Here is an 18,125-nt window from a genome sequence, read left to right as displayed (position 1 = left end):
AACAAGTATCAGCAGTATACCTCCAGGGGCGCCTGGGTGGCTCAGTCGTTTGAGCATCCAACTCTTGATTTTCGGTTTAGGTCATGATCCCAGGGTCATGGGATTGAGCCCTGAGCGTGGAGCCTACTTAAGATTCTCTCTCTTCAAAAAAAAAAAAAAAAAGTATACCTCCAGGTGAGAATTTTTGTATTTTGGTAGTCGTTTTCAGTAGTAGAGTTCAGAACTTTTTTGGATCACCTTTTCTGAATTCCCTTCTGAGCCTCTAGCACATTCTATACAATTTATCTAATTATTAAGTACCTATTGTGTGCTCTGGGGGGATGGAGCTTTTAAAGGTGGGTTAAACATGGTCCCTATCCTCAGAGTTCATAATTCCTTTAGAAGGGCACAGTTACAAACAATATGAGGCATAATGTTATTCTGAATAGCCTTATTGGTGACAAATCTTTTTAGTTTGAAAGATTTGATTTTTAGAAATGCTGAAGATATGTTGATAGCAAAGAGGGTGAATAAAGAATAGTTTTGGTTTAAATTCGGTTAGTCACAGATATAGGAATGATTTTTGTGGTTGACTTATTAACTGAGTTACTTTGGAAAACACTACCAGTGAGGAAGTCAGAAATACTTTGAAGAGTGGTGATAACTTCACTTGGAGGTAGCTGAACACTAGATGTTAGCTAAGTGCATGAACTGGTTGGATGGATGGAGTGAATAAATGAGTAAGTAAGTGGTAGCCTCCCAAGGTAACTACTTTAAAGAGGACCTCATTGATTTTAATATGTAAATAAATTCTGGCTAAATTTGTTAATAAACACTTTCATTACTGGGAACAAGATGGTTTATGATTAAGCTCCCAAATGAGTTTTATGGATAGTGAATGCTGTAGGAGTTCAGGGAATGGAGAAATGAATATTGGCTAAGGTTTGGGGAAAGGATTTAAGTGTACCGTACTTTAGCTAGATATTTGAAAGGATTCCTTAGGGATCTCAGGAGAGGAACTAAATTGCTCCAAATTTCTCTTGCAGCCCTAGAATGAACCTAGAGTCTGGATCTATTTTTGTCTTAATGCTTTCTGCCTATTTCATTTTAGCTACTCCTACTGGTTTGTTCCTTTTCAAATTCTTTGCTGGGTAGATTTTGAGCTCCCTGGAACAACGGGGAGGGGGGAAATCTGTTTCCATCTATGTCTAGTGTAACTTTTAGTTTTTCCTTTTATGAGCCTGTACCCCACAAATTACTTGGTCTCTGTGAGTGAAGAGCATGAGTCAACTTGGCTCTGCTATCCTGGCATTTTCCTGCATGCTTTTCTCAAAGCTGCTTTCTGAATTACAGAATAGAATAGACAGAATTGAGGGCATATGTCTAGTAGACACATGCTTGTTGAATAAATGAATGAGAAAGTAAGTATCAGATAATTTAGAAGATCTAAATGATCTATTTCTGTTTGTTTCAATTCATTACGTGCCTTTTTTCTTTTTCTTTCTTTATTTCTCTCTCACTCTCTCTTTTTTTTTTTTTTTTTATGTTTACTTATTTTTGAGAGAGAGTTGGGGACAGAGGATCCAAAGTGGTCTTTCTGCTGATGGCAGTGAGCCCAATGCAGGGTTCAACCTCATGAACCGTAAAATCATGACCTGTGCTGAAGCTGGACGCTTAACAGACTGAGCCACCCAGGCACCCCTACCTGCCCTTTTTCTACAAAGGATTTTATGGGGGCTGACAGAAATATGTACACTGTAAATGAATTGAAATAATTGAGGAGGTCTAGTTGAAGAGAAAATGAAAGAATCTGTTTAAAGATCATAAGGTCTATTATTATGAATCCTAGAGAACTAGGAATAGAGTGGAAGACAACCAGATGGAGAAGGAAAGGTTATCCTACAGAAAGTATGATTCTGAAAGAAGGAAAACATAATTGATATATGATAAGGTTGTGTTTAGAGGACAGCAAGAGAAGATTGAAGGTGTAGAGGATTACTCGAAATGGTTATTTTGGGGAGGAAGATTGTAAGACAATTTGAAGGATAAGAGTAAACAAGTTTAGAATGTAGCAGAAATTATTTATGATGTGGATTTATAACTGAGGTTTCAGAAAGTGGTGGGGTGCATTCTCTTTAGTCAACAGATAATGAACATTTGTTACATGCAAAAGCATTGTTAGAGGAGTCAGGAATAAATCCTTTGGGATTTATATTCTAGTAGTGGAGCTGAACTTGTGCACAAATAACTACATCATGACCAGTGTATCATAAGAAAAACCAAATGTTACTGAAGTTAAAAGGTGGGAAAAAATATTTGGGGGAAAATCTGGGACTACCCTTAATGGCATGCAAGTGGCATTTTAGTTAGTTTTTGAAGGGATGGATAGGATTCTGGCTGATAGAAATGAGTGGAAAGAGAGCATTCCAATCTGAGGTATTAGCAAAAGCAAAGACTCGGAGTTGAGAAGCCATGGATATGTGGGGAATAGTGAGTTTTTAATTTTTTTTTTTTAACTGATCCACAGTAAGAAATACATGTCACATCCTCACCTGATACATGCATGTGTGAATGTTTGTGTGTATGTATAAAACAAAAAGCTTCAATAACCATAACCTTTACATGTTGGATGCACTCGTGTGTTTTCCATTCTATTCTGTTTGGCTAAGAAAAAAAGATGTCTGTCACTCATAAACTAATTTTGTGACTAAATAGTTGATCACAGCTTCTAGTTTGGAACACGGAGTTCATGAATGGGGCATAATATGATAAAAGGTAGGAAGAGTCAGTGGGGTTGAGTAGAAAATGAATGGCCTTGAAAGCTAAGCTAAATAGTTTGTATTTGACATGATGTAGTGTTGTGCTGAGGAAGCAAAACAGAAGCTAGGTTTTAGTCTTGGCCCTTCTGTTTACCTGTGCTATGATTATGGAGAGAATTACTTCCTTTCTGAGACTCCGTTTTCCATCAAGAAATTTTTAATTCTTACACCTTTCGGCAAGGGTTGTGGTGAAGATTTGAGGATGAAGATATATTAGCATAGGATTAAAGTATGTTAATGTATCATTAATGTATAGCTTCTGAACTTTTCTGAGTAGAGAATGGAAGCAAAGACTGTATATTAAATACCTTAACCTGCTGATAGCTATACTTGGCAGGATAGATTGGTGGCAATGTGATGGTAGAGTAAGATTGGGGGAGAGAAACTCAGTTATGAGGCTACTGGAGAAACTTAAGAAGGGCTTGAATTAGTTTGATAGCAGGATTAGAAATGAGGGGGTAGGATGTGATTGGATGGTGAGAGGAGGGGAGGATGACTGGGAATTTAGAGCTGTGGTAACATTCAAAAGGCAACAGCTTAAACGAATACATGTTGGGGTAGTTCAGTGGGGGTACATTAGAATAGGTAGTTACAGTTTCTTGCATATAGTGGGTCCTCAATTATTTGTTTAATGATTAAATATGTAAATTGGGGAATTTGAATTCCAAGTAGAGACAGTCACAGTGGATAGGTTTGAGAAAGAGGGGTGAGATTGAAGGGTGCTTTTGAAGGACTGCCAGAATTTCTTCAGGGAATATTTTTGTATACTTACTGTGTTCAAGATTCCGTGGTAGGCAATGTGAAGGACTCATGTTTATATATGATGGAGTTCATTTTCTTCAGGAGTTTGACCAGGGACAGAAATGTCCCTGTCTGTCTATGACTGTCTATGACAGAAGTACTGTGGCTGATTTGACTTTGTGGAGGAGTTGGTGTGCAAATTAGGCCTTGAACCATATATAAATATGGTTATAGTAGGCAAGATGGTGAGGATTGGTATTCCAAGAAGAGAGAGTGTGATACAAGTAACAGAAAAGTTCTGGATGTGTTTAGGGGTTCATGGTCTAGATTAGCTAGGGTTCATCTTATGAATGGAGGGAAATAAGGCTGTAAAGTAGAAGAAACATCTAAAAATCTAGACTAAACAGGTTTTTTAAAAAGATAAAGTGCTCAAATCTTAAGGTTACAGGTCAATGAATTTTTGTAGGTAGACATTTCCAACACTCCAGAAGACTCCTTCATTTGTCACTCCAAGTTGATGTCTCCTTCAACCAAAAGTAACTACAGTGACCCTTGAACAACATGGGTTTGAACTGTGCAGATCCACTTATAAGTGGAATTTTTTTTGATAATTATGGTGTAGTACTGTGTTTTTATGATTTTCTTAATAACCTTTTCTTTAGCTTACTTTATTATAAGAATGCAGTATATATTACATATAATCTACAAAATATGTGTTAATCTACAGTGTGCTATTAGTAAGGCTTCTGGTCAACAGTAGGCTACTGGTAGTTAAGTTTTTGGGAGTCAAAAGTTATACCCAGATTTTCGACCATGGGGTGAGAGGGAGGTTGGATTCCCCAGCCTCTGTGTTGTTCAGGGGTCAGCTGTACTATTCTGATCTTTATTGTAACAGAGTAGTTTTATGTTTTGGAATTTCTTATTAGTGGAATCATACATCCGTGTCTGGTTTCTCATGCTTAACATATGTTTGTGAGATTCATCCATGATGCGTATAGCAGTAGTTTATTCTTTTTCATTGCTCTGTGGGATTCCATTATGAACATATCACAGTGTATTTATTCATTTCATGATTGTTGGACTGTTGGCTAGTTTCTATTTTTTGGAAATCTAAGGAATTTTTTTTTTTTAAAGTTTATTTATATATTTTGAGAAGAGTGAGCACAAGCAGGGGAGGGGCAGAGAGAGGGAGAGAGAATTCCAATCAGGCTCCACACTGTCAGCGCAAAGTCCTACACAGGGCTTGATCCCACGACCCTGGGATCATGACCTGAGCCGAAATCAAGAGCTGGATGCCCAACTGACTGAGCCACCCAGTCACCCCTGGAAGTCTAAGGACTTTTAATTTGACTCAGTATGCAGTGGGGGAACCATTGATGATTTTTGACTGGGGAAATGAGGTGATTTAAGAATAAAAATATGGTGACCTGTTTTTGTTTTGTTTTTGCAATGAAGAGAGAACCTAGTGATTAGGAGACAAAGTCAGAAGGCTCTGACAAAAGTGTGAAGTGTTGAGAGTCTAAGTTGTGATGGTGTTAGTGGTAATCAAAGAAAAGAGATATACGGAAGAAATACTTTAAAGAAAGAATTGAAGGGTTTGACAGCAAATGGGCTCTTGGGAAACTGGAGGAAAAGAAAAAGAAAAGGGAAACTTTGGGGCTTTTCTTGGGTAACTGAGAATGGTAGTGCCATTAACAAAAATTATTGGATCAGTTAACAGAACTGTTTTGGTGGGGAAGAATAATTACTTTCATTTTAAGATACATGGCCAGTGTGTGAAGCACCAAATGGAATTATGCAAGGGGAATTATTTAGCTAGAGTTAGAAATACTGGATTCAGCTGAGGAAGGAGGTCCAATAGAGATTTGGGAATATGTACCTAGAGTTGATAATTGAAGCTGCTAATTCTGGATTTGGTAGGGTGCTAATGGCATGAAATTTTTGTACTGATAATTGAGGTGTTAATTGAAGCAGTAATTGAAGAATCTAGTTAAAAAAATCATTATATATTCCAGTTCCTAAGGAATAAATTAGATTGTAGCAGAGGGTGATGGTTTAAAGATTATTTTTGGGAGCTGGGGGAAGATATCCATATGAGGAATGAAAATGTAGAAGCAGTATTAAGGGATGAGATCCTGAAGGGAGTGGAGAGAGAATGGTAGAAAGCTCCAGGATAGAACTGGAGAAAATACCCACTATTTGGGCTGAGAAGAGGACCAGTGGTCATGGGAGATAGAAGCAGCAACTGGAGAGACCACAGTAGAATCCTGCAGTACAGTGACATAACCCAGAGGAGGTAGTTCAAGTGTCATTGCCAAAGAGAGGATAAGGACTTGGGTGGTGGGTCATATGATTTGGTATATGGAATTGTTTTTATTTTGGTCTTCAGGAGAGCAGTTCAGAGACCAGAGTGCATGAGGGTAAAGGACTGAGTAGGTTGGGAGAATATGGAAACATTGAATGTAGGAATTGTATTAAGAAGTTTATTTTAAGAAGGAGGAACAGCTCTTTTTCCAAAACTGGAGGCAAGAAGTAGCAGATGGATGAAGATACAGCATTTTAGAAGCTGTAAAGAGGATTTCATTACAGGTGGAGAAGGTGTGATTTGAGGGAATTTTATGGAAGTTATTGAGTATTTGATGGGATTATAGACTTAAATATGAAAATGACTTGGAATTAGTCAATGACATAGAGAGTTGTATTTAGAATAAATCAGTTGTGGAAGATTTCATAGCTTTCTGGTGGTACTTAACACCCAGTGTGTGGGTGTGAAGAAAACAGATGGTGAAGATTGTCATTAGGGAGGTGCATGGTGAATATAATAGAAGGTCATGATGTTCTAGAGAGGGCAGTATTAAATGGCTGATGGACAGATTTCAGTTGTGTGGGGAGACAAGTGAAGCCAAAGGGACGTAAAGAGCAGGTGTAGAAGTATAAAATAAAGTCGTGGTTTAAAAAAAAAAAAGGGAGGTCTCTTAAGTTACAGTCCTTGTGGTACAGCACTTCCAGTTGATGACCTATTTTCATTATATATGTGTGAGTGGCTGAAGTGCAGCTGAAGGTTTTAGGAGTTGAGGAAGGTCAGGGTGTAGAAAGTACTTCAGCATCATTGAAGTTACTGAGAATAATTGCTGAATGTGGGACAAAGTAGAATTGGTCTTTGGGGGAAGGAAGATGGGAGTGTATTCCGGAGCTTGGTAGATGTTGCAAGTGGAATGGTTTAAGTAAGTAGTGTAAACTGCAAAGAGATATTTTAGTGATAGGAGTGGCCCTTGGGAGCAAGAAGCAGTTGGTCTTTTAGCAGGCTGAAGGAGTAGAAGAGTGGATAGTTAAGTCAGGAGAGAAGCAGGTTGTTCAGAAAAAGCCAAGCTTGAGATAAGATGCAGGGGTGGTCACAACAATCCAGGCAAGAGATGATAATGTCTGACTTGTGGTGTGGGGATGGAGATAAATAGATTTGTTACATTCACCAGTTCTTTAAATTTCTTTAGAAATAAATTATACTTGCAAAATCGTAGCCATTCATGTGCAAGGGAAAAAAAGGTAAGGTGGAGGTATACTAATATGAAAGGCAAAAGACACAGGGTAGTTTGTTGACAGTAGAACATGGATAAACTGATAGAAGCTAGTAAATGGGTAGAACAGAAATGAATGAGGAGATTGGGCTTGGCCTGAATCTGAATAAGATGAAAAGGAGAGTAAGTCTGTTGCAGCAGAGAAAATAGGGGGAAAACATAACGCTATCTAGGAAATAATGCCAGGAGCCTGTTCTTTCTTTGTGCATATAAGGACAGTCCTTGCCACCCATGATCTTATAAAGATAATAGTGCATATGCGTAAGTATTTTAAAAAATAGCATAATAATAGAGGTATTGAGATCTTTTGAACTCTACTTGAGTTCCTCAAAACCATATCAGTCTTTGTTTGCAGAAACTGTGTGGTGATAATTTGTATAGATAGAGAGGTTCAGGTAAAAAGTAGAAAGAATGGGTGGATATTAGGAAGGAGACATCCTAAGCCGTCTAAAATGGCCTCTGTAGTGTTGTTGTTGCTGTTGTTGTTTTGTCTATAGTGACTTTTATCTCCAAATTTCTTATTGTTCTTAGGGTGGCTGCTTTGTTTTCTATATAGATGAGAAAATATCTATATAGAGATGAGCCCCAGAAATATAGTTCTAAATACACTGTCTTGTTTGTAGTTATTTGTCATTTATTGAACATGTCTAAAGGAGCTATATTGCCAACTCCAAAACCAAAATATAGTTTAACATTACTACTTATTTATTTATTTATTATTTATTTTAAGATTTATTTATTTATTTTTGAGAGAGTGAGTGTGCCAATAGGTGGGGGGCATAGAGAGGGAAAGAGAGAGAATCCCAAGCAGGCTTCGGGCTGTCCGAGCAGAGCCCGACACAGGGTTCAGTCCCACAAATCATGACCTGAGCTGAGAAATCAGGAGTTGGATGCTTAACTGAATGAACCACCAGGTTCCCCTTTTGATTTTTTTTTTTCTTTTTTTTTTTAATCTCAGTGCTTGAAACCTTCATCATCTTCCATTGGTGATACTTAAGACCTAGACCAGGCCTCTAATGCTTTGGCTTTGCTCTCAAACTTTTGCTTGTCCAGTTCTGCAGTTGTATTCATTTTTGTCAGTCTTTGTTGTCTGTCAATTTTTCCTTTGTATTATCAAAGGCTTGACTCTCAGGTGCTTACCTGACTGTGGTTTTTGAGATTCTCTCTCAGTGCCTTGCTGTGGTCGCGGAAGCTGACATTTTAAACTATTACCAGTCCAGTGCTGGTATCCTTCAGACCCTTTGTATTTGCATTACATTCCTTACATGATTAATTCACATGGTCATCCTCTGAACAAAGAATACTTTCTGATCTTCCCTGTTTAGAGCAGGGTTTTTGATGTTACTCCATGTTTCAGAGAGAGCATATTTAGTGGCAGTGAGAAGAATATGACAAGACATAAAATAGGTATTATTGGTGTTTGACCCAGGTGCAGCTTTGCTTCAGGATTACTTCCAGAATGCAGCCCCAGGTCATTCATTATGTTTCCCACCCTCCCTTCTACATTTAGTCAGTCACCAAACTTAATAATGAAGGACCTGTGGAGACCCAGAGCTTTGAAAAGGCCTAACAGGGTTCAGGGAGGTCATTTTGCCCATCTCACTTTTCTGCTATAAGCTGCCTGATTTGGTCTAGAGTTGTTTCCAGGACATACCTCAGACATAGCTAGGCCTTGGCAAGTGGGTGGTGTGGGTTAGACTGATTGATGGTGGACATCTTAAGGAAGGTGTTGGGCATTATTGTAGTGGAAACAGAGAATGTTTAATGGTAATTATATTAATTTAACAGATAAGTGACTTCACAAGATAGGGGTTGGATACCTGAAAATCTTGGTTGGCTTAAGGAGTTTTCCTTGTAAATTTGAGAAAAGCCCTTTTATAATGGCTAGAATGAAATACATACTTGATGTTTTGCAGGGTCCCATATATGTGTGTTTGTCAACATGTACACATTTAATGACACATACTGTGTTAATTTGAATAGGCTCTATAATTAGAGTCTTTAGGGAAATGGGCATGGTAGTCTTGAGTTATGAGTGATTCCAGTGAATCAGTAGAGAATATTTGGAAAGATCATTGTCAAATTATTGGGAGTGTGCTTGGGAAATGAATTTTTTAGTGACTGTGGTGGCCATTCTGGAATAGGTTCACAAAATTTGAGGGCAATTTGGGGCAAATTTGTGTGTTAAGTTGGAGAGTGTTAGTTTGGAGGAAATGAGGGAACACAAAATGCAGTTTTGAGAAAGTTAGGTGAGTTGATTTGGTGGGAGCTGATCAAAATTGTAAGTTAGCTGTGGAGAGGTTTTGAATAGGTAAGTGGGAGATGTAATTTATGAGGAAGCTTGATATTAGAAAAGTAAATTCAAGAGTAAAATTGGAGAGATGGTTTAGGGGAGGTGATTTTTTGAGGGGAACACAGCTCTTAGGTTAAAAACAGGAAGGCAAGGGACAACTGCATCGAGTAAAGGCGTGGAGAAACAGAGTACGTGGAGGGGTTAAGGAAGAGGTTACTGAAAGATTTCTCATCGTGAGGAGTGCTTTGTTGGATACTACTTTTGAATAGTGGTTCGGTAACGTAGGGGGCTTAAAAGTCCCTCGGTCTGTAGGGGTGGGGACAGTTAGGCGGAAGAGTTACCTTTCTTGAGAAGCCGGGGCAGTCGGGAACCCGGGCCCAGATCCGACCCCCGCACTGGCGGGGTTTTGTCTGCGCTCGGCCGGGGGGCGGACGTGCTGGGCCCAAGAGCTGCGCCGTGCTGGGCCCAAGAGCCGCCACGGCAGAGCACAGCCGGGAGGGCCACCGGCGCGGCACTCCGCACAACCGGGCCTCTCCCAGGGCGCTTCAGTAAGTGAGCAGGCCGCGCGGGCTGTGCGGTGGGGGCCGGGAGGAGGAGCTTTCTGGAGCGCCCCCAGCGGACCTCCGCACGCGGCTCGCAAGGCTTCCTTTTGTTGTGTGTGTACGTGTGAGTGTGCGCGCGCGTGCGTGAGTGCGCCCGTGTGCAGGGAGGCGGCGGAGGAGCGCCGAGAAGCCGGGGCTTTGCCTGCCGGGGTGCCTCGGCGGGCGGCGGGGCCTCCCAGACGCCCGTCTTCCGGGTCGGGGCCCGCGGCGCAGCGAGATGGCGAACTTTGTGAGTGGCTTCTTGGTGGCCAACAAGTGTCTGCCTGTCAGCGGGGACCGCCGAATGCTAATTGACAGGCGCCCCCCCCCCCCCCCCGTTTCTCTCCTGCTTTTTTCAAATTTTCTGTTGGACTGGGTTGTGTTCACCGTCTTACGGTGTGCCGTAAGGTCAGATGGGTAATTTGGTCTGCTAGACGAATAGTTTTTTACTCGATATCAAGAACAGAAATGTACGCCGGGATACGTATATTGGTTGCGCTAGTAAAACCTGCATGTTTAGTGGTTAAGAACCGTGCTAAGGCCTCTCCGCAATGAGGCTATGGGGTAAACTTTTGCTCTCCAGACTTTGTGAAGCACTTTTTACAGTGCCAGGAAAGAACTCTGCGTACAAGACTAAAAGCTAGATAAAGTTAGGAAATGGAAAAGTTAAAGCCCTTCCCAAGAGCTTGAATTAAAAACAGCTTTTTGTTTTGTTTTACATAATTATGATCGTGTAGTTCGTAGAGTTTTGCAAAATTGGGCATGGTGTGATCTAAAAAAAGAGCATTTCTTATTTTTATAGGGGGCAATGGTAAAGGCACCACACAGTTTTGAAATTTCAGCTATGTTAAATGTTGCTATAAATAAAATCCTATTCAGATTTTTAGATTTAATATATCTAAAAATACGTTTGCAGTTGTCCTTTGGGTGCAGGAGGAAGTCCTGGGTTTCACGGTGCTTGTTTCTGGGCAGATTTTCAGTATTGTCAGCATGATACGGACGTAGAACCTTAACCTGAGTGAATAATTTGCTTGAGATTACCAGTCTGTTTTGCAACTGGGAATAGACTCTGGGTCTCTTATTCCCAGTCTGGTGACCTATCCAAGAATAGACTAAGGAAACTGGGTATTTTTCTGTTTGGTGGAAAATATGGCTGAGTTGATTTTGTAGTGAGTTTTAAAGGGCCAAAAAGTGAATGGGTGAACATTTATATTTTCTGTTGTAACATTTAAACGAAGTTTCTCCACATGCCTTTGGTCTTTCTTTGAATATATAAGGAACTTTAGGATATTCTTCAGTGTTACTTTTCATGGCATTTGTAGCACACTTAACACTTGATTAAAATAGATCGATGCTTATTGTAATTAACTGTGGGTAGTTGTGTTTTTCATGCGGATATTCTCCCTGGTTAGAGAATAGCAGGTAACTTGAGAATGTTTAGCCTTCTCACAAATGCTGGGGAGAATAGGCATAATGTTAACTTCATTAATCTCTGACTTAAAAACTTGGCTCTTATTATTGAAGATACTTGAAAAGGTACAGATGGGGATACTTGTGGATTTTCTCCTCCTCAGCTTTATATACTCTTATTCTCACTACTATTATTACATTAGCTATACATAACAATATTTGGTTATTAACATGTGTTTCGGTAGGCCTCACAGAAAAGAGTACCTTTTCTGTTTCTTTTCCTTTTTTTTTTTTTGAAAGAGTACCATTTCTTTTCATAGTATATGAGTTGCAATTGAACTTTTTTATTTTGTTCATTCCTAACCTGTCTTAGGCCTTTTTTTTTATTTAAAAAAAAATTTTTTTTTTCAACGTTTATTTATTTTTGGGACAGAGAGAGACAGAGCATGAACGGGGGAGGGGCAGAGAGAGAGGGAGACACAGAATCGGAAACAGGCTCCAGGCTCTGAGCCATCAGCCCAGAGCCTGACGCGGGGCTCAAACTCCCGGACCGCGAAATCGTGACCTGGCTGAAGTCAGACGCTTAACCGACTGCGCCACCCAGGCGCCCCTGTCTTAGGCCTTTAAATCACAAAAACATTCTTTCTTCCTCCCATCTCCAAAAAACCCTGGACATTTATTAATGTAATGCAATAATTCTCCACCAGAAGTGATTTTGGCAATGTCTGGAGACATTTTTGGTTGCCATGCTGGGGGATTCTGTTGGTATCTAGTGGGTAGATGCTAAACATCCTACAGTGCACATGATAGCCCTACAACAAAGAATTATCCAGTGCAGAATGTCAGTAGTGTTGATGTTGAGAACCCTTGACCTCATATATTGAAAATAACATTCTCCCAAATTAAATATTACAAAAGTTATTTATAATGTAATTAACATGTCTGTACCATATTGTTAGGAATCTTTTTCCAGAGTTGTCATTAGAATGATCATGGGTCAAAGGTTATGAAGTATACTTTAGGTCATCAATACATGTGATTTTGGAGCTGCAAAATTAACAAGTTTATTAAGGCTTTTTGTATGTAGATAATGGAGTTTCCGAGGGATTGTGACTTCCAAGTTCTCACAGAGAACAGAGTTCAGGTCTCTTCTTTTTATTATAATTTAATTTACTTAATTAAAATTAATTTTGATTATTACTGAGGGAAACAGTATTGATAATTTTTGCTTGATATACAAATACATTTAAATAATTGAATTAAATAATTGCATTGTGAGAATCTCAGTATTTAGTGAATTATTGATAACTTTTTCAGATTCACATGTGTTTGTTGAATTCATCAGCATGGTTTGTAATGGTTGTAAACTTTTCAGTATGTGCTTTTTAAAAAAGTGTTTGAAAAATTGAAAACGACCACATATACTTTTAAAACAAAAACATATTTAAAGTTAATTATGATACTTTAGGCAACATTGCAAATGCAAACCCAGTTGGAGCTGTTCAGACATCTGTGGGTGTCTTGAACTTAGACATCTGTTTTGCAGAATTGTGTGAAGATCACCATAATGGTGAATTACTGTGCTAGCTGTAAATCGATTCTAGCAAGATCCTTTTGGTTTAACTTTAGAAAAAGATATTGGAACTTTCAGGTGAACTATAATTGGGTGAAATATAAATTGAGTATTTAGATGAAAAAAAATTTTTTTGAGAGAGGGCACAAGTGAGTGAGGGGCACAGAGGTGGGGGGCGCAGAGAGAGAGAAGTGGGGCTCACTCAGTGCGGGGCACGAGCTCACCCAGGCGCCTAAGATGAAGTATTTTCAAATTAAGCAGTGTATTATTGTCAGAGGAAGAAGTATCAATGGGGTTCTTTTTATGTTTAAATTTTTTTTTTCAGTAGAGGGGTGCCTGGGTGGCTCAGTCGGTTAAGTGTCTGACTGCCCTCAGGTCATGATCTCATGGTTTGTGATTTCAAGCCCTGCGTGGGGCTCTGCACTGACAGGGGAGTCTGCCTGGGATTCACTTTCTCTCTCTCTCTCTCTCTGCCCCCTCTCCCCCCACTCTCTAAAGTAAATAAATAAATAAACTTAAAAAAATTTTTTTTGATAGTGTACTTTTTTGTAAATGAGTAAAACAAATGAAGACAAAGGATCGTATGAGCAAAGATTTCTTTAAATGGTTTAAGTAAAAAATTTATAGAAGAAATTTACAGTGCATATTAGCAAAAAACTCAACTGGAAAAGCTGCTGTTAATATTTTGATATATGGTCTTCTTATAATTTCATTAACTTTTTATCTTGGAAAAATTTAAATGGGTAAAAAATTGAATTGTACAATGAACCTTCATATACCTATGACCTAGCGTCAATAGTTAGCAATTAATGGCCATTCTTGTTTCATCTATACCTCTACCTCATTTCTCCCCTTTCATATTTTTAAAGAAACTTTATTTTGAAATAATTATAGACTCACAGGAAGTTGCAAAATTAGTACAGAGTCCTGTATATCCTTTGCCCAGCTTTTCCCAGTGGTGACAAATCGTATAAAGCTCTAGTAACATCAAAACCAGGAAATTGACATTGGTTCATTATTCTTAACTGAACTGCCGGAAATACTTTGCACCATTAAAAAAAAATTTTTTTTTAATGTTTGTTTATTTTTGACAGAGCATGAGTGGAGGAGGGGCAGAGAGAGAGGGAGACATAGCATCTGAAGCAGGCTCCAGGCTCTGAGCCGGCAGCACAGAGCCCGACTCGGGGCTCGGACTCACGAACAGTGAGATCATGACGTGAGCCGAAGTCGGACGCTCAACCGACTGAGCCACTCATGCTGCGCCCCTGCACCATTTTTTTTTAAATCTGAATTCATTTGTGTGTGTGTGTGTGTGTGTGTGTGTGGTTCTTTGCAATTTTCTCCCATACATAGTAAGTTCGTATAACTACTACCACAGTGAAGATACAGAGCTGTTCCATCATCACAAAGAAAACCCCTCTTGCTAGGCCTTTGTATTTGCATTCCACCTCAAAACCCCTCCCTGTCTCTTGGCAATCTTATTTTCCATCCCTGTAGTTTTGTCATTTTAAGAATAATGTATTAATAACATACTTTTTTGAATCAAAATTCATGTGTTGAACTTTGGGTATATTCAGTATTTTGCTATTGAGAAATAAAGTGGTTATGAGGGGCGCCTGAGTGGCTCAGTTGGTTAAATGTCTGTATTCAGCTCAGGTCATGATCTCACAGTCTGTGAGTTTGAGCCCCATGTCGGGCTCTGTGCTGACAGCTCAGAGCCTGGAGCCTTCTTCGGATTCTGCGTCTCCCTCTCTCTCTGCCTCTCCCCTGCTCATGTTCTGTCTCTCTCTCTGTCAAAAATAAGTAAACATTAAAAAAAATAAAAAAAAAGTGGTTATGAAAATTCATGTATAGCAATTTGTGTACAGTTGTCTGAGATAAATGCCCAAGAGTGAGCTTTTTAGGTTGTATGGCAAGGGCAAGTTTAGTTGTTGTTGTTGTTGTTGTTGTTTTTAATGTTTACTTCTGAAAGAGAGAGAGAGAGAGAGAGAGAGAGAGACAGAGTGTGAGCAGGAGAGAGGAAGACACAGAATCCGGAGCAGGCTCCAGGCTCTGAGCTGTCAGCACAGAGCCCAACGAGGGGCTGGAACTCACGGACTGTGAGATGATGACCTGAGTCCAATTCGGATGCTTAACTGATTGAGCCACCCAGGCGCCCTGGGCAAGTTTAGTTTTATAAGAAAATTCCAAACTGTTTTTCCAGAGTGACTGTACCATTTTATGAGAGATCTACTTGTTCTAAATGCTTGGCAACATTTGTTACTATTTTTTATTTTAGCTGTTGTAATAGGTATATAGTGATATTTTATTGTAGTTTTAATTTGCATTTCCTTATTGACTAATGATATTGAACATCTTTATATGTATTGGCTGTTTATGCCTTTTGCTTATTTTCTAATCTGAATATATGTATATTTTTACTGTTAAGTTTTGAGAGTTCTTTATATAGTCCAGATAAGAATTCATCAGAAACATTGTTTGCAAACATTTTCTCACTCCACGGCTTATCTTTTCATTTTCTTCACAAGTTCTTTCACAGGGGAGATGTTTTCAGTTTTAATGAAGTCTGTTTCTTTTACGAATCATGCTTTGGTGCCAAAGCCAGGAACCTTTTTCTTTAGTCCTGAAGGATGTCTCTGATAGTTCTGTAGTTTTATGTTTACGTTAAACTCATGATCCATTTAGTTTTTATATAAAGTTGTGAGGTTTAGGTCAACACTTTTTTTTTTTTTTTTAATTTTTTAATGTTTATTTATTTTGGGGAGACAGCACAAGCGGGGGAGGGGCAGAATGAGAGGGAGACACAGAATCTGAAGCAGGCTGCAGGCTCTGAGCTGTCAGCACAGAGCTGAATGCGGGGCTTGAACCCATGAAGCGCAGGATCGTGACCTGGGCTGAAGTCGGATGCTTAACCGGCTGAGCTACCCAGGCACCCCTAGGACAAGACTTTTTTTTTTGCGGATGGATGGATGTCCAGTTGTTCCAGTACTATTTGTTGGAAAGACTATCTTTCCTCCATTGAATTGTATTATCTGTTGGGCATATTTGTGTTAGTCTAGTTAATTTTGGGTTCTTTGTTTCATTGATATAGGTGTCTATCCCTTTTGTCAGTCCACACTGTCTTGATTAATGTAACTGTATAATAGTATTAAGATCAAGTAGATGATTCCTTCCACTTTGTCAAGATTGTTTTAGCTTTTGTAGTCTCTTTGCCTTTTCGTATATGTTTTAGAAGAATCTTGTTGATGTATACCAAAAAGTATTGCTGGGATTTTGATAGGAATTGAATAAATTTGTAATTAAATTTGGGAGAATTCCTTTATTATACAGAGATTTTCAATCCATGACTACAAATGTCTCATCATTAATTTAGATCTTCCATATTTTTTGAAGCAAATTCTAGGCATATAGTTTTCCTTAAACAGCTTTATTGAGATATAACTTTATGTACCATATAATTTATTCATTGAAAGTGTATATAATTCAGTTGTTTTTAGCGTATTCAAACAGTTGTGCAGCCATTACCATAATCAATTTTAGAACATTTCCATCGCCCTAAAAAGAAACTCTGTCCATTAACAAACAGTCGTCTTTCCCCCCTTGTCCTAGCCCCTGGCAACAACTAATTTATTTTCTGTCTATGGATTTATCTATTCTGAACATTTCAGATTAATGGAATCATACAATAGGTGATCTTTTATGTTTTGCTTGTTTCATGTAGCATAATGTTACACGATGTAGCATGTGTCAGGAGTTCATTCTGTTTATTGCTGAATAGTATTCTGTTGTATAGATATACCACATTTTTTAAATCCATCAGTTGACTGACATTTGGGTTGCTTCTACTTTTTAGCTATTATGAATAATAGCTAATAATTGCTATGAGCATTCATGTGCAAGTTTTTATGTGAATATTTGTTTTCACTTCTCTTGGGTATATACCTAGGAGTGGACTTGCTGAGTCATATTCAAGAAATCATTGCCAGGACTAGTGTTATGAACTCTTCCCCCTTGTATTTTCTTTTAGGAGTTTTATAGTTTTAGACCCCATGCTCAAGTCTTTAATCCATTTTGAATTGATTTTTTGTGTATAGTGTAAGGGTCCAATTTCATTCCTTTTGCATGTGGATATCCAGTTTTCCCAAAACCATTTGTTGAACAGGCTATCCTTTCCCCATTGTGTATTCTTGGTACCCTTGTTGAAGATCAGTCATCTGTAAACATGTGGGTTTATTTCAGGGCTCTGTTTTCTTATGTTGGTCTGTATGTCTGTCTTTATGCTAATACTATTACTTTTTAGTTATTGTAGCTTTGTATTACGTTTTGAAATTAGGAAATGTGAGGCCTCCAGCTTTGTTCTTTAAGATGTTTTGTCTATTTGGGGTTCTTTGTGTTTCCATATGAATTTTAGGATTTTTCTCCCCTACTTCTGTAAAATTGCTATCGGGATTTTGGTAGGGATTGCACTGTATCTGTAGATGTAGATCACTTTGGGTAGTATGGACATTTTAATAATCCATGGACATGGGATGTCTTTCTATTTATTTGTGTTTTAATTTTTTTCATCAGTGTTTTGTGTTTTTCAGTTTACAAGTCTTTTGCCTCCTTGGGTTAAGTTTTTCTAAGTACTTTATTCTAAGTAAAGTAATGTTACTATTATAAGTGACATTACTTTCTTAATTTCATATTTTGTTCACTGCTAGTATACCATTGAGTTTTGTATATTCTTGTACTGTACAACCTTGCTGAACTTATTTATTCTTGTAGTTTTTTAGTGTATTCTTTATGGTTTTATGTATATCGGATGCCATCTGTAAATAGGGGTACAGTTTACTGCTTCCTTTCCAATGTGAATGCTTTTTAATTTTCTTGCCTAATTTTCCTTGTTAGAACATCTAGTACAGTGTCGAATCAAAGTAGTGAGAGTAGACCTCTTTGTCTTGTTTCCGGTCATAGGGGGAAAGCATTCAGTATTTCATCGTTAAGTATAACATTAGAATTTTTGTAGATGGCCTTTATCAGGTTGAGGAGATTCTCTTCTGTGCCTAATTTCTTGAATGTTTTTGTTATTTAAGGATGTTGGATTTTGTCACATGCTTTTCTGCATCTGCTGAGATGATCTACAAAAAATAAAGGTTTTGTCCTCTATTCGGT

At 38.5% G+C, this 18,125-nt stretch overlaps 1 protein-coding gene across 6 annotated transcripts in view; it reads left to right on the top strand.

The window, feature by feature from the left end:
* Nucleotides 1-18,125, top strand: part of ZNF148 (zinc finger protein 148) — a 126,425-nt gene that overhangs the window by 4,166 nt on the left and 104,134 nt on the right. For 2 of the 6 annotated variants that reach the window (XM_027061067.2, XM_027061064.2), the window contains exon 1: nucleotides 9,848-10,238. The exons of the other annotated variants lie outside the window; for them this stretch is intronic. The gene's annotated coding sequence lies outside the window, so the exon portion shown is untranslated. Of the gene's footprint in view, nucleotides 1-9,847; nucleotides 10,239-18,125 lie in introns of those variants that run through there. 6 annotated transcript variants of the gene reach the window in all.

Source organism: Acinonyx jubatus, chromosome C2 (assembly GCF_027475565.1).
Source record: "Acinonyx jubatus isolate Ajub_Pintada_27869175 chromosome C2, VMU_Ajub_asm_v1.0, whole genome shotgun sequence".
In the NCBI taxonomy this organism is placed as follows: Eukaryota; Metazoa; Chordata; class Mammalia; order Carnivora; family Felidae; genus Acinonyx; species Acinonyx jubatus.
Note: the sequence above shows the minus strand (reverse complement) of the source record. Positions and strands in the feature narration are given on the sequence as shown.